We start from the raw sequence: 14989 nt of genomic DNA, 5'->3' as shown, positions 1-14989 counted from the left end.
AAAGGACACTGTGGATGGTGAACAAATGTGTCTTCCCCAAGGGGTGGGAATATTCAGCAGTGGGGTAGGAACTGCTCAGTCATCTGAAAGCCTGTGAAAATACCCCTACAGACAACATAAGGTTTTCCTGTTGTCTTGAGCAGATGATAAAAATCTTCAGGTTTTTAACCTCATGAGGAGCTCTCACTTTTGCATAGCTGGTACAGTAATTGCTCAGTGTCGCAACCAACCATTGCAAAATATAACCATAGGCATGCTTTTTTTAATACAAAATATTATTAAAATTGGTAAAGTTTTTTTCATGTGGTGGTTAGGGGAAGTTCTTCACTAGCAGCCTAGGAAAAATTACGTAGTTTACTAAGTAACTCAGAGAGAAAAAAAAAGGTTTTATTACAAACTCTAGGTTAATTTTTCTGAACTCCAAGGTTTTTAGATGCTTTAGAAACATGTGTGTGAGCTTGGACTGTCTGGAAGTGGCCAATCTCACTACTTTCTGCCATGGATGCTTTCAAATAAAACTGCTATGATTTTTTCTTTGTTTTCTGGCCTTGCTTAAGGTTCACATGAGGCATGCATGACTTGATGGTAAAACATCAGTCTTCACATGTAGCTGATTATCACGGAGCTGTGTTTAGAAAGTTACATGATGGGGGGGATGGGGCATTAAAGCACCTTAGAGAATTCTCTGGAATCACTTGGTGTAGAGCAGATACACTTACAGCCCAGAAGCTTTACCATTTGTGTAACAGTAGTAAAATCATACAAGAGACCTCTGCCAAGGTAACCTTCTGAATCTGCTTCAACCTCTAAAAAGGTAAAAAACATGTACATTTGATGGATCTGGAATGTTCTTCATGCTCAGAAGTCTGAATGTATATGCTCTGTCCTCACTCTGATCCCATACTTGGCTAAGAGTTGATCCCCTAAGCACTTCTGCCACTTGGAAGATTCCCCAGGGAAGGTGCAAAAATGCCCAGAATGAACTGGAATAAACTAGTATACTAGTATTGAATCTAACCAGCCTGAATCTAGAATTATTCGGCATTTGAAAATGCAAAAGCACTTGTTGAGAAATTAAAATCTAGTTTGCTCAAGCCAGTGTTACTTTGGAGAACCAAACCAGGTCTGTGGTTTTCTCAGTGACAGAAGTCTCACACAGTTTGTGGATGTGTAAACTGAAGATTTCATGGACTCCTAAGCCCTTAATTAAAATGTAAGTCTGTTAAAAATATTCTTATATAGCAAAAACTTTATGGTTTTAAACTGAAGTTAATGCTTTACTGGTGGAATGTACCATTAAGACCTAGCCATTTGAAAGTGGTAATAAGGAGAGAGATGCATATTCAAATGTTTATCTCTTTAATGTTCCAAAACCTAATCTCTTAAATGAGTGTAATCAGAAGAGAGGCATTCTAATTCTCTTTTGGGGAAGAGGAGGCGCCAGAGATCAAGTGATAACTGGGCTGTGAGTTAAAGCCATTCTTATGAAACTTTGGCCATGTTTGAACCCAAATTGGAGAGGTTTTTTAGGTACTGTATCTGTCAGAATTCAAAGAGAAGACAAACTTCTGCTTTCGCAGCACAAAACCAAATTATGGACAACCTTCATCCAAAAAAGAAAAGAAAAAAAAAAAACAAAACAACAAAAAGCCAACTTTATAAAAATGTCAGGCTTCCTGGTTTTGCTTTGGTTTACACAAAGATCTTTCTCACACACCTATACCTCAAAGCTAAAAGAACAATAAGGTTGTGAAGTTAGTCACTCAAAAAGTAGAAAGTGCCAGACATGAGGTTACATATGCAACCCAAATTCAGTTCCTTAAGTGAACTCATGATTAGACATGCTTTAATCACATGGCCACATACATTTTTTCCACAAGACAAAGACAGTGTAAGCCTGACGACTTAGAGGAGCAAAGCACAATATTATGCACTGTGTTGGATCATTGTGACAGAAGAGAATTACTGGGTCTGTATGGCAAGAAATGGGTTGAGACACCCAGCTCTGCCCCGGGCACTGGAGGTGGAAGGCTGTGAAGTGCCCTGCTGCCATGTCAGCATGTCCCTCCCCTGTGCCAGTAAGCCCCTGCACAGACATGTGAGGAGCAGTGGAGCAAGAGAGGTAGCAGGCTGGGCCTACAGCAGCACGGCCTGCTGCACACCACCAAGGAAATTACTGTGAAAAGGGGCAGACTGCAGCCAAGGTTGTTGGCTAGTCTATGACCCATTCTGTTTTCTGCAACAATCTGGTTCACATTACAAGTACACTACTGGCAAAGTTGTGGTGGGTTTTGGTGGTTTGTTTTGGGTTTTGGGGGGTGTTTTTTGGTGGTTCTAGCATTTTCTGGCAGTTCCATGACTTTTGTCGTCTTTTATCTACATATTTCTTTGTTCAGCCTTGTGCCTTTGAAACTTTACACCCAGATCTAGATCTCTTTGCTTTTTTAGCACTCAGAAGTAGTCACTATCTTGTAAGCAAGCATGGATTCATGTCGGCCTGAAGTTTTCCTAAATAAAAGACCTACAAATAATTGCTACAACTAATCATCTGCTGCCTGAAAATGCACTGGCACCCTCTGAACCGCAGTGGGTATTACAGATATTTGGGTTGACACCCACAATCACTTCAATGTGCAGGCAACGACTTCCTTGAGCCCAAGTCAAGTCCCCACATTAAGGATGGCAGGAGGAAGCCCAGACAGAGGCTCTCATCTCCCAGATAATAGCAGGAGACTAGGCCAGGCTGGCTTTAATCTCGTCCCTCGAATTATAATGTATCCCTTTCTACTGACAGTGAGGCACCTGGCAGGGGGGAGCCCGGCCCCCTCCGATGGATCTCCCCTGCAAAGCGCTCGTTTCGCTGGCGGGGCGACCCGGGATCTGCTGGGATGGCCCGTCAGGCATCAGGGCGGGACTCGTGCCGTTGCCCGCTGCCTGCACCCGCACGGCAGAACTCGGGGGGCCGCGGTAACCGGGCGGAGCAGCTGCAGCCACAGGCGCCGGGCCGGGCCGGGCCGGGCCGGGCCGGGGCCGCGCTCAGACGGGCCGGCGCAGCGCGGCCGCCGCCGCGGGTGGGGCCGCGGCACCTTCCCGGCGTGGCAGGCTCCCGCCGCCTGCCCGGCGCCAGGCCTGCGGGGCCCGGGAAGTCCCCCCAGGTGCGCCGCTCCCGGAGGCCCCGCGGCCGCTCCCGCCTGGACCCAGCAACTTGGCCGCCCCCGGGTCCCGGCGAGGGACGCGGGGAAGGGAGGCCGTGGATCCCCCGAAGGCTGCCTGCTCCGCTCGCCGCTCCCTCCCTGAGGTACCGCACCCCGGGGCCCCGCGCTGCCCGCGCCGCCCGGAACGGGCTTCGGCAGGGAGCGGACCGGGGAATGCAGCCCGAGGGGTCCCACCACCGCCGGGGCTCCCTCGCATCGCCCCCGCCGCACTGAGGGCACGGCGCTGCCCAGGCGGCTGGCGGGGCCCCTGCCCCGGGCGGGGGGAAGAGCTGGGCACGGCTGGACCCCCGAATCCCCGTGTTTAGCCTAATCTAATAGCAGCAATGATTAGAGTTTATTATTATTTGCGCGCCGAACTTTTCAGCTGAAGGAAGATTTAAAAATCAATAGGAACGTCACATGCCTGACTGCTTGGACGCTTATGGAAAAGCTGTTGGCCAAGGCCAATAAATCAATCCTCCTTTTTCAGTCCTGTTTGTTTCTCTTCCACTTTCAGAATTTTCTTCCTTGCAGAAGGGAACCCACATCTAACAAGATGACACTTTGAAATACATCATGCTTGAAGCCAACATGCTAATTATAGATTAATAGGAGGTGAAACTCTGTTGAAGTGACATAGTGAAAAAAATCCAAGGTGATCAAATATAGTATGTCATCAAACATATTATGGTCGCTTAAAATCCTATGTTTAAGAGAAGGCTGCTTAATCATCTCAACCCCATGACTCACTGGCACCGGCTTTTACTCAGAGAAGCGAAATTAGAATTCACTTAAAGTTATTTTGTGGTAACCGGGCTCTCAGACCTCTGAGAGTTTTTACAGCCCCAGTCAAGGTATGTCCAATATTTCCATCCTGACACAGCAGCAGCCTACAGATGGAACCAGTAAATGAAATGCAAGTGTTTAACAGGCTTCACACGTTTCATTTATTTGGATTTAAACTGAGGAGCTGAGCTGAGCCTTGAATCACCAGCGAAGGAAGAGCATAATTACTTGTCATTATATTAATTCCAATTTATAAATAATGTTTCTGGCTTTATTTTATTCAATGCTTAATTTAAAAATAATGATTAAATATTAGCCCTTGGGCTGCGTGCTGGATTATAGCCAGATGCGTTATTACTTCTCCTTGGGACTCCGGAAATATCTAAATGGACTAGGAGGGAAAATGAAGATTTCCCACACAATTAGTTATCATGGAAGGACAATGCTATAACTTAAGCATAAATTTTAATTGTTTTAAAATGACGAGGTATTTCACCAGAATCAACAAATAAATGTTGGGAGAAATCGCATTTTCTGTAAGGTCGTGGTACATGTCCTTGGTATCCACACAGAGGAATACACAGCACCGAGTTTCTGGGTCTAGCTGTATATACACATGTGTAAGGAAATCGTGGGTGCCTGCGTATCTGCACACACACGTAAATTTCTCTAATATGTTTATATGTTCAGTGGCTGGAACAGCAGCAAAATAAGTGTTCCCTGATTTGGAGCACTTCCCAGGTGCTGCAAACACTGATGAACTAAAATCCTTATGTAGAAAATGAATAGGTCCCTCACACGTACACACATACACACCTCAGGGGAAAAAAAAAAAAAAAAAGAAGAAAAAAAGAGGAAGAAAAAGAGAAAGAAAAGAGAGGAAAGGGGAACTCGATTTATTCTCATTTGTTTATCTCTAGATTTTCCCCCCTTTCTGCAAATTCATTTGAATAGCTTTCAAGCTGCAAAATGGAAATGTGGCTCCTGCCCTCTATTTCAGCAGCAGCGTCCTGGCAACAGAGCAATTTTCTATCATCAAGGATAAATGGCATCGAACAGAACATTCTGATAAAAAAGAAAAAAAGCTTTAGCCCAAGAAGCCCATGATTGCTGCCCTTCCTGTCTATCATCCCTTTACAAAATCCTCTCCTCCAAACCTGAGCTGCATGCTGTCAGAGCTAATAATGTCTTCTAAAGAAAAGGGGAAGAAACAGCATTCATGCACAATGTTCCCATTTATTACATAGAGTGCTTATTTAAAAATTGCAAATATCTTTGTTTGGTTCACTGCAAATTAAAACCAAGATGTAGGAAGTTACACGATGCAACAATTATTCATGTCACAGCAGAGCATCAAACCCTCATATCTGGCTTTTCTATTGGTTAATGTGTGTGTGTGAGTGTGTGTGTGTGTGTGCGTGTGCATGCGTTGTGTGTATGTGTGCAATGCAGGGAATATCCCTTGTTGTGAAAATAAAAACCACTTCAGGTAGGTCTGTGTTTTGTTGTTTTAGAACAAGTGGGGGGGAGGGCGGGAAGTCATTACCGATACGAAGTAGGCAGAGGCTCTGTGCGTCCTGTCTTTGCGTTTCCACGGGGGTTCAGCCCCAGGACCCGTGCGAAGCCTGTCAGGAAGGCTGCTCTGGGATCGGGGTGCTTCTGTGGGGCAAAGGGGCTCCCTCGGTGCACCCGTGCTGGAGCCGCCGCGCAACCACCGGCCCTCGCCCCCCGCAGCTCCCCGCAAACGCTGGCGCGTTCCCGCGGGGTGCCAGCGCCGGGAGCCGCCGCTGCCCGGCTGCGAAAGGACCCTCGATAACAAACACAGCTGCAGGAACAGCCCCTGCGAGTGGATCTGAGGCGTTCAGAGATTATTTTGAGCAGCAGCGTGGAGGGCGCTTACCCTGTACGGAGCTGTGGTCAGAACCCCCCGCCGGCGCTGCCCGGGGAGCAGGGCAGGGGCGGCGTGGGCAGTAACAGACGGATGCACCTTAAGGTGCCACAGGCCGGGGAGAGGAAGCGGACGGCGGAACGGAACCGTCACGGCCCGGGCGCCGGAGGCAGCATCGGGCTGGGAGAGGAGGGCAGGGGCGAGGCCGCGCCGGCTGGCGGGTGGGGACGGCCCCATCGGGAGGACTTAGAACAGCCCGTCGGGCGGGATGGCTTCAAAGACTCCTTCGCCGCCTCGGAGCTTTCCTCAGCGTGGGGACGTGAGGCCTCGGCGGCCAAGCTGCGGGCCCGGGCCCAGCGGAACGGGGAGCTCGGGGCCGCCCTCGGGCGCGGCCGTCGGGGCCGTCGGGGGCCGGCGCCGCGCGCATGCTCCGCGCCGCGTCACGTGCGGCGGGACCGGCGGTGCGGGGAGGCCGCCGGGCCCCGCCGAGCGCCTGGGGAGCCCGGCCCTGAGCCCCGGCTCTCGGACCAGAGCCCCGGCTCTCGACTCGGCCACGCTGCCCCGAGGCTCCTGGAGGCAGCAGGGGGCGGATTTCTCTCTGGGGAGGACCCGGCCGAAGCCCCGGGCATCGCCTTCGAAGGGTGGCTCTGGGCTCGCCGGAGGCCGCCGGTGCCCTCGACGTGCGCGCAGGGATAAGGGCGCGCCGCTCCCCTGCCACACCCGCAGCTCTTCTCCCCTCGGGGAAGTTTGCTCGGTCCGGCCACCCGCGGCTGCCTGCTCGCCGGGCGCGGCCAAGCAACCCAAACCCACAAACGAACCAACAAACAAACCCCCAAACCACCCGCTTGAAAAGCTGGGGTCGGGTCTCATGCCGGGGGCCTGGAATTACTCCTTTCCTCACTCTTCCACACCTAGGCTGCAACGCCAGTGACTCTTGCTTTGCCCCATGGACAAAGCAGCTAGTCAGAGCCTTTGAAGTTTAGATTGCTGTAGCAAAAACTTGTGTAAAACTTATTTTATTCACGACCACAGGTCACCTGACGAAAAAAATAAAGCATCCGAAGACAGAAAGAATTTAACCGTATATATATGCACAGAAAATGAACGTTAAAATATCTTAAACGGGTGGAAGTCCATGAGAGACTTTTTGCCCTGCTCTAACTGAGGGTTGCAGGCAGGCCATTTGATTTCTTTTCATTTTTCAAAGGAATGGAGAAACTCGTCCGATTAGCAGTGGTATTATTATAATCTCCATTCTTAAACTTTGAAAGACCCTCGTAAACAATCGGCTCCTTCTCCCAGTCCGGTTCCCATCGCTGCTTGGTAATGACTGGAAGATTAATGACGCTTTTTTAGCAACACCTGTCTTTTTAAGCTGTCGACACAACCAATTAATACTTTTAATTACCACTACGAGGAAACTAACCAGAACCTTTCTGATTTGATTTCGCCGCTGAATTTTATTCCCTCTGAAACGAAGCAGCCGCAACTCGAGGCTGGGCGGCCGCGGGGGGCGACTCGTTTTGCTGCGGGTTTATTTTGCTTCGGGCTGGATAGGGACATGATTTATTTAGGGAGAAATTTTGTTTTGGGTTTATTTCACATCTCTTTCCCCGCTTCATTGGAAGTATTTTGCCATCCCTTTCGAGAAGAAAACAAAAGTGCTTGCTGACAGGACGCCGGAGCACACAAGTCCCTTGGCTCCCCGAGAGCCAACCTTTTGCACCAGCGGCCCCGGGGACGGAAAGGGAAAGGCGGGAGGCATCAAGCACCCTCTTAGACAAAAGTTACCATAGAGAAACAGCAAGGGGAGGCCAATTCGGCTCTCGCCGAACTCAGGGCAATTTTACCAGTGATTTCAAGGAAAGAGGTAGTGCCCCATCGACGGAACCGGGAAGGACAGGGACAGTGGGCACCTGAGCCCCACAGACCGTGGGATATCGAACTGAACCCGCTCTCATCTCGGGCCTGGGCTATTTCCTTCCTGCACTCCGATTTCTTCGGGGGTCCCCGATCTTCATCTGAATAACCCAACAGTCGAGCAGGAGATGGGGCAAAAACTTGAACAAAAAGTGTGTTTGTCGTTCAAGCGGTGTGAGTGCGATAAAAAGTTCACAGATGCCCGTGAACAGTGCCGGCAGGGCGGCATCCCTTCTCTCTCCAGAGTTCCCCCTTTAGCCGTAGGGTGTGTGAGTCTGCATGACCGCTTCCCGACCAGCACAAAATGCTAGGAAATGAGGCTACCACGAGATCCCTGGTCTTATTCTGGAAGGATGGCAAAGTGTGTGATCAAACCTTGTCCCTACGCACGTATTTCCCAAGGCGACATGAAGTGGGCAGCAGCGTGTGGAAACGAAGTTGGCGCACCCAGCTCGGGATGCTTAACCCTGGCCCATCCTCGGTGGGCTTTTCCCTCTCTTCCCAACCCCCAGCTAGTGCATGTGAATTGTTGGGAGTTCCTCCGACAGAATGTAGAGAGCTGAAAAGCAGAAAGCGGTGGTGTTTGGGTTAAACAGACACCTCTCCTCCTGGTAAAGCGCCCCGTGCTGTTCCGTGCCTGCTCTCTTTTGTGTTATCTCTCATGCTGCCCAGGCCTTGCAGAGTTACGCCGTAGAGGCGATGTCCCACGTTAAAACAATATGAATTCGAGAACAGATCCTGAATATGAATGAGGTATGTGGTCGTATGACTGCTTTGAAGCCGTACTTCTCCGAATATGGCTTTAATTAAATGTCTTCCGGCTGTAAAAGATTACATGTTGTGCAAAATATATCCTAGCATGAAATTTACTTCCACGATACGAAATTAGGTTACTTATAAATGTCTTCATTTAAAAAAGAAAATCGCTTCTCCTCGTTCTGTTTTCTGTTTTGTTGAACAGAGATCTCCAACGAGGAGAGAGGGTTGGGATAATATATTTATAGAGGCACGTGTAACAAAACCTGCCAGAAGCGGAGTGGGTGAGGGCTGCTCGCTCAAATGCAGACAATTCACAAAACAGGCAAGTTAATCCAGATCTGATTTGTTTTAGATCCAGCTGTCAGAACCCCGGAATACCTCCCGCGCCTCACGCCGCAGATACCTAATGTGCTCTTACCGCCCACGTCCCCCAGCGTCCCTTCCTCCTGCGTTTATTCCGTGAGAATGATGGTTGGGGGGAGAGGGGTCAGGGCAAACAGGTGGAGAAAGGTGACGATCTCATCTCGCGGAATATAATAATAATTCTTGCGGGATGGAGGATAACGTCGTGGTCACAGTAGGACCAGTCGGTCCGGCAAAGCAGTTTCACTCTGCCAGTGAAACCGCGCTCAGTTGTCAAGAGCTTTCCCGCTCCGGACGGTGCATGAGGGCGGAATTCAGGTTGCTGAAGGCGATGCTCTGTTTGCATGTATCTCTTTACGCCTTCAGATACGGGACCTCACCTAGCTAAATTTCTACAGAGAGATCAGATAATGCATCTCTCCGGATTATCCTTCTAAATTAACTTTTAGATTTGTTTTTATAGTCCGTTGAGACCCTGACAAAAGAGGCTGTAGCTAGATACAGATGCGAGATAAACGTATAAAGCGATCTCATTACACAGGAGTAAGTGAAGAACTCTCCTTGCAATCTACTCTAGATAACGAGTCTGCCCGAAGAAACAAGTAAAGCCGAGATATTTACTTCTTTTCCTAATAAATAAACCTCAATAACTGCATTGACTTTGCGCAGTGTTTACTACATTTCCATTCATTGCTTGGGTAAATGCATCCCTAAAGGCAGAGTAAATAATTGCACTGATCTCAACAAGGGAAATGTGTAGACATTTGAAGTGTACTAAAAATAAACGAAGGCAAAGAGACTGAAGAGAGAGGACACCGCGCTCGTTTGCCGTAATTAAAGCCTCTGCTTTCTCTCGCCGGAATCCGAGACTTTCAGAGCGCAGCTGGGGCGACAACTTCCCCGCTGGTGTCACCGGCTCAGCACACGAGTGGCCGTGGGGAGCCGAGGCTGAGCCCGGCGTGTCTGGGCTCGGGAGGGCTCGGCGCGGTGCCTGGCTCGGGGGTGAGACTGGACGATTCCGCAGGAGAAATTGCAGCCTTTCTGATGACTTGAAAGAGCCTCGAGTTTTCATTCTCCTCTGAGCTCTTCCAAGATGGGCACTTAAGAGCGGTGGTGGGTTGGGTATTTTGTTTTGTTTTTATTCTTTAATTGAATTTCATCATCTTCTGCCAGATAAAGGTTTTTTATTTAATTGTTGTTGGGTTTTTTTCTTTCATTGGAAAAGAAAACAAAACAACATACGTCCCCGCTAAAACAACCGTCTGTTTCTGCAGCACCCGGGCAGGCAGGGACGCCTGCCAAGTGAAAGCCTCACAGGCGGCAGTCTGCAAACCTGCGGCTGCATTCGGGGAGGTCCCCTGACCCTCGGAGGAGAAGATCCCCCCACGCCACTGCCACGTAAGTCTCCCAGCGGAGGGGCGAAGGAGGCACAGCCACCCTCTCAGTCTCTTTGCGGGGATCACGTATGCCGAGGCCAGGCTCGCCGTATGGGCAGAGGGGGAGAGACCTGTCCGCAGGATTTCACTTAAAGCGGTGTGGGTGCACACCTGGCCAGGTGCGGGGAGAGGCGGGCGGCCAGGGCCTCCGCGGGGGTTCCGTCCTCCAGCTGAGCAGCCACTCGCTTGAAACCTAATTGCATTTTAAAGCAGGTATACACCTCTCCACATACACTTACCCCCCATCAGGGACAACAGCCAACGACAACAACACAACAGAACATTAACCAAACAAAAAGCCCCAATCTGCGACTCTCTACAGAGCCACGCATTGAATGAATCTATCTGTAAGGTTTTAACCACAGCCAAGGCTTCGCTACAAATCTGTACAAGAGACAGTGGCTGGTTCCCTCTGGATCTTTCCCCTTCTGACTCCTATTATTTTGACCCAGGCTACAACATAGAAAGCGGCGTGTGTGATCCATCTGCAAGGCTGGGCTGGGGTTTACCCCCCCCCTCCGCTTCCCTGCCACTTCCTTCACACTCGCGGTATGGAAAGCCATTGACGCCTGCCTGTCTGTTATAATGTTAGTGGGTTGAAATCCAGAGGAGCCTCCGCTCCGCTCTTGCTCTCGTGCTGGCAGCGCTCAAATTCCGCAGTCTCTCCTTAAAATGGCTCGCCTCCAGCTTGAGGAGGTGACCGCCTTTTGCGGGTGCCTTTCCTCACCACTCAGCTGCTATTAAGACGATGGCAATAGGACATACTAGCAGAAGGAGAGGAGGACGTGTGTTTTGGGGTTAACAGGCTTGAGAGACCGGGGAAAAAAATATCATCGGCAGACGCAAGGAGAAATATTTTGCTGAGCTTCCGGGAGCTGTAAATAAAGTGGGCAAAGCCGCGCTGCCAGGGCAGGACAGCGGCTGACGAGCCGTCCTGGGCAGCTGCTTCGCACACCAGCGTCGTGCGGCCGCGGACACCCGCGGAGCGCCAGCCGCGCGGGGAGGGGGCACACGTTTGGCGGCCGCCGCAGCCACGCTTCAGCGGGGAAAGCCCCGTGCATCCGCGGAGGGAGCCTCTCCGCAAAAACGCATCTGGAGTGGATCGCCGCCAGCCGGAATATTTTCTGGCTTTCCGCTTCTCTCGAGATTTTCCGCACGCCACTCTGCCGGAGACCTCCACTCTGTCCCGAGCACCCTTCAAATGCTTTATGGATTCCTTATTGTTGCTAAAAAACCAGGAGATCCCTCACTAATATTTACCTTTTCTCTCCTCCCCCCGCCCCCCAGCATTTCTCTGCCACTTAAAAAAAATCCTGTTGCCAGATCTACTTCACGTGCGTACTTGGGCTTCTCGCGCAAAAACACACGAACCAACCTAATTCCTGAAATAAGTTTCTCTCGGACCTTCCCTACTCTGACCGGTGTGATACAGAAAGCACTCTCTCGAACTCTGGTGTGAATTGGGGAGAGGGGGTACATAATCCCAGAGAGCGTCCCTCAGCCCCTGCACACTCCTTCTGGAGGAGTCTCGCCTGAGGAACGCCATCAGCTATCGCACCCCTCCCCACGAACCAAAAAACAAGATAAACCACCCGAAAGAGGAACTCCGCTTGCAGAGCCCACCCTTGCAAACACCTCAGCAGGACTTCTCGGGAATGATGGGATGAGAAACGGAACGGGAATGTTTGTTTTCCCCTGTTGTTATTGTTGAACGCATGAATGAATGAAAGAATGAATGAATGGAACAGAAAGTGCTCGGAGGCATATAGGAAGCTTCTGACCGCTTACATTAACTTCCTATTACACCCTAAAAATAGAACCCCGTTTCCTGTTGTTCGTCAGCCCCTTCTAACTGTTGTGTCTGTTGTGTGACATCTTTCGACTCACAAATGTGACTTTAAACCGCGCATACACGCTTTGGCCCTCTGAAAGTGTTACCCACAAACAACATTAAAGCAACGCGGTTTAAGGTGACACCGAAGACCGGTCGCACGAAGTCACCCAGTCCTGGGGCACAGGGAGCCCGGTGCGTGGTGCCACGCTCTCCGCCCGTCAGCGGAGCAGGGGAGGACAGCGGGGGAGGAGGGAAGGGAGCGTAGCGTTGCCCCTGTGGCTCTCAGCCAGCCCGGGCGTGGAGAAAGACTGGCCCTAATCCCACTCGGGATGCAAAGGCCTCCTTGCTCTGCAGACGAGCGAGGGTGACTTGCGGAGTGCATTCCCTGGGAATATTACACCGGGGGTGAGGAGAGGAGAAGGCCGGCCAGGGATGAGAGGGCAGGGCTCGGTGGTACCCACGGTCCGGCATAGAGCGCAGAGCAGCGCACAGGGCATATCCCCATCGCCCTCGACTAGGGCTGCAACCCAGACCTCCGGGAGCTCGGGCTTGGCCGCGGAAAGAGCGGGGAAGCCAGGAAGGGGGGGTCACATGCGGAGAATTCCTGCTGCCTTTTCCCAGGGAGGGGCGTGTGCTCACAGGAGGCCGTGCAGGGGCTCCCACCTCAGGACAGTCCCCAGCTTCCCCCTAACTCGCACGGTGCCCCGGCCGGACGGGTTTCTGGCCCATTCGGCCCCGCGCAGCTCCCAGGAAGCCCAGTTGAGGCAAGGCAGCTTCCCTCGTGGGCTCCCGCCCCTCACTCGTGACTTCTGCCTGCTCGCTTTCGGAGACACTTAGGGTGAGGGGACTAGGAGGTGTGGGGTGCCCGTCCCCACCCCTTTTTCACGAGTCACCCATCCTGGGAAATGAGCACTCCACTGTCCTGATGCGTCCAGAGCTACTGATTCGGGTCTAATTTCTCCAGAAAGAGGCCGGTGACGGTGCTCGGCTTCACGCAAATGGGAGCCATGGAGGACCAGTGCCCGGCAGGGCTGTTTCCCAGCGAGCAGGGACGTCCGGGCGCCCCGGCATCCCCAGCCAGAGCGCGGGTCCGGGGCCTGCCTGACCCTCGGAGAAGAAATATCCCTGGAGCTGCCGCGTCTACCAGGCCACGACTCGGGCCCCTATTGCTCCCCACCCCCCCCCCCGCGACCCCCCGTGGGCCTAATTAAATCGGGGGAAATTATCGGTGTGAGGTTGGACGGAGTCAACTGTCCTGACGACAGACGAGGATGCCTGAGCACCGCGAGGGAAGAGCAGCGCCGGGTTTCCAGCTCTTCCCTCCGGCCGGCGCCCACTGACGGCTCGGCAGGGGCTCCGCATCCCCGCGGCGCCGCCGGTCCCCCCGGCCCACATCCGGAGCCGCTGCTTGTCCCGCTCGCCCCACCGCATCTCGTCCGTCAGCTAGGCTGAACGAAGAGATGCATATGCAACTCGGTTTGCTGCCTATCGCAGGAAGCAGTTCCTGCAGATTCTCCTGTCTTTTCTTCTTCTCCTTTTTGTCTGACTCAGACGCCTTATTCCCTTCGCCAAGGCGGCATATAGGTATTATTTCAAAGTGGTCTCCTCTTCTGACCAACTTTCCCCCATTCCGGGGTTAGCATCCATTATGCGGCAGGAATTATTTCGAAACAAGAAAGCAACGTGTTGCAAACACTCCCCAGCCTATTTTCTGACATCTTTTGTTATGCATGCTCTTGCTGCTGGAGAAAATGCTAGTATGTGCACCTGCGGAAAAAACGCCTTCATGATGTTAACAGCAAGCTGGAGGGTATAAAGCAATAAAACTGCCAAATGTACCTGTTCCTGTTGAGTACATTACCTACACCTATGAATAAAGAGTCTCAGTAGGAATTCTTTCCTTTCTCTTCCCCTTTTCTCTATATTTTTATTCATTGTAGATTTGTAAACGCCTGGATCGGGTTACCCTTTCGCGTGTTAAAGTGGAAGCCTTGTTAAAAGCCGGAGAACAAGGCAAGACACTTACAACTGCATTCAGAGTTACTGAACCGACTCCAAGGGCTCAAGAAGTGAAACAACGATGAGAGGGTGTCTAAGGGGGCTCCGAACATCCCAGCCACACAGGAAAAAAGACATCCTTCCCCCATGCCCCCCTGAAGCAAGCAATATGAACTACAAGCGCCGAGAGACTACGGGTTATGCCCTTCCACCGATAGAGCATCGCTTCGCATCCTCCTTCCCCTCCTCCCTCCCCCCCCCCCCCAACGGTATGCGAAGAGGGGGCTCGCATCCTTCGGCTTCCCAGAGCTAATGATCGGGCTGTGGGGAAGTACAACTCCGAAATAAAGGAAGAAATGAAAAAGAGAAAAAAATCCCGGGAAGAAAAATTAAACCCCTATAAGTATTTCCACAAGCGACGCGTTAAAAAAAATTAGTATATATATCTGCAGAATCTGAAAACCAATCCTCAGGGAATATCGCAGTGAGAGGCAGTGTCAAGACCTGGGATCGGTCTGGGGTCGTCTCTGGGCTGCGCGAGGTTTTGGAAGCAGTGGCTGCTGGTGCCGGTGTTGGTTTTCAAAGCCCGAAGCCTCCAGCCCCTTTCCCCATCTAGAGCAACTTTCGGATTTCTCTAGGCTTAGCGAGTTCCGCAGGGTCCTTCCTACCTCAGTCCTCTCCGGTGGGGTCTGTCTCTGGAGTTCATGCTTAGCTGGACGCGAGGAGATTTAAGAGAGGGAAAGGGGGGAAAAAAGAGAGAGAGAGGGGATGAGAGAGAGGGGGGAGAGAGAGGAGAGAGGAGAGAGGAGAG

General features: G+C 51.4%; 1 long non-coding RNA gene across 2 annotated transcripts in view; it reads right to left on the bottom strand.

Annotated features, from left to right (window-relative positions):
- LOC116445208 overlaps positions 1-14989 on the bottom strand; it is a 108144-nt gene that overhangs the window by 84682 nt on the left and 8473 nt on the right. Inside the window, exon 1 of one of the 2 annotated variants that reach the window (XR_004240696.1) lies at positions 14847-14969. The exons of the other annotated variant lie outside the window; for it this stretch is intronic. This is a non-coding gene — a long non-coding RNA (uncharacterized LOC116445208). Of the gene's footprint in view, positions 1-14846; positions 14970-14989 lie in introns of those variants that run through there. 2 annotated transcript variants of the gene reach the window in all.

This window comes from Corvus moneduloides, chromosome 1 (assembly GCF_009650955.1).
Source record: "Corvus moneduloides isolate bCorMon1 chromosome 1, bCorMon1.pri, whole genome shotgun sequence".
Classification (NCBI taxonomy): domain Eukaryota; kingdom Metazoa; phylum Chordata; class Aves; order Passeriformes; family Corvidae; genus Corvus; species Corvus moneduloides.
The sequence above is the reverse complement of the archived record's forward strand: the minus strand, read 5'-3'. Positions and strand labels throughout refer to the sequence as shown.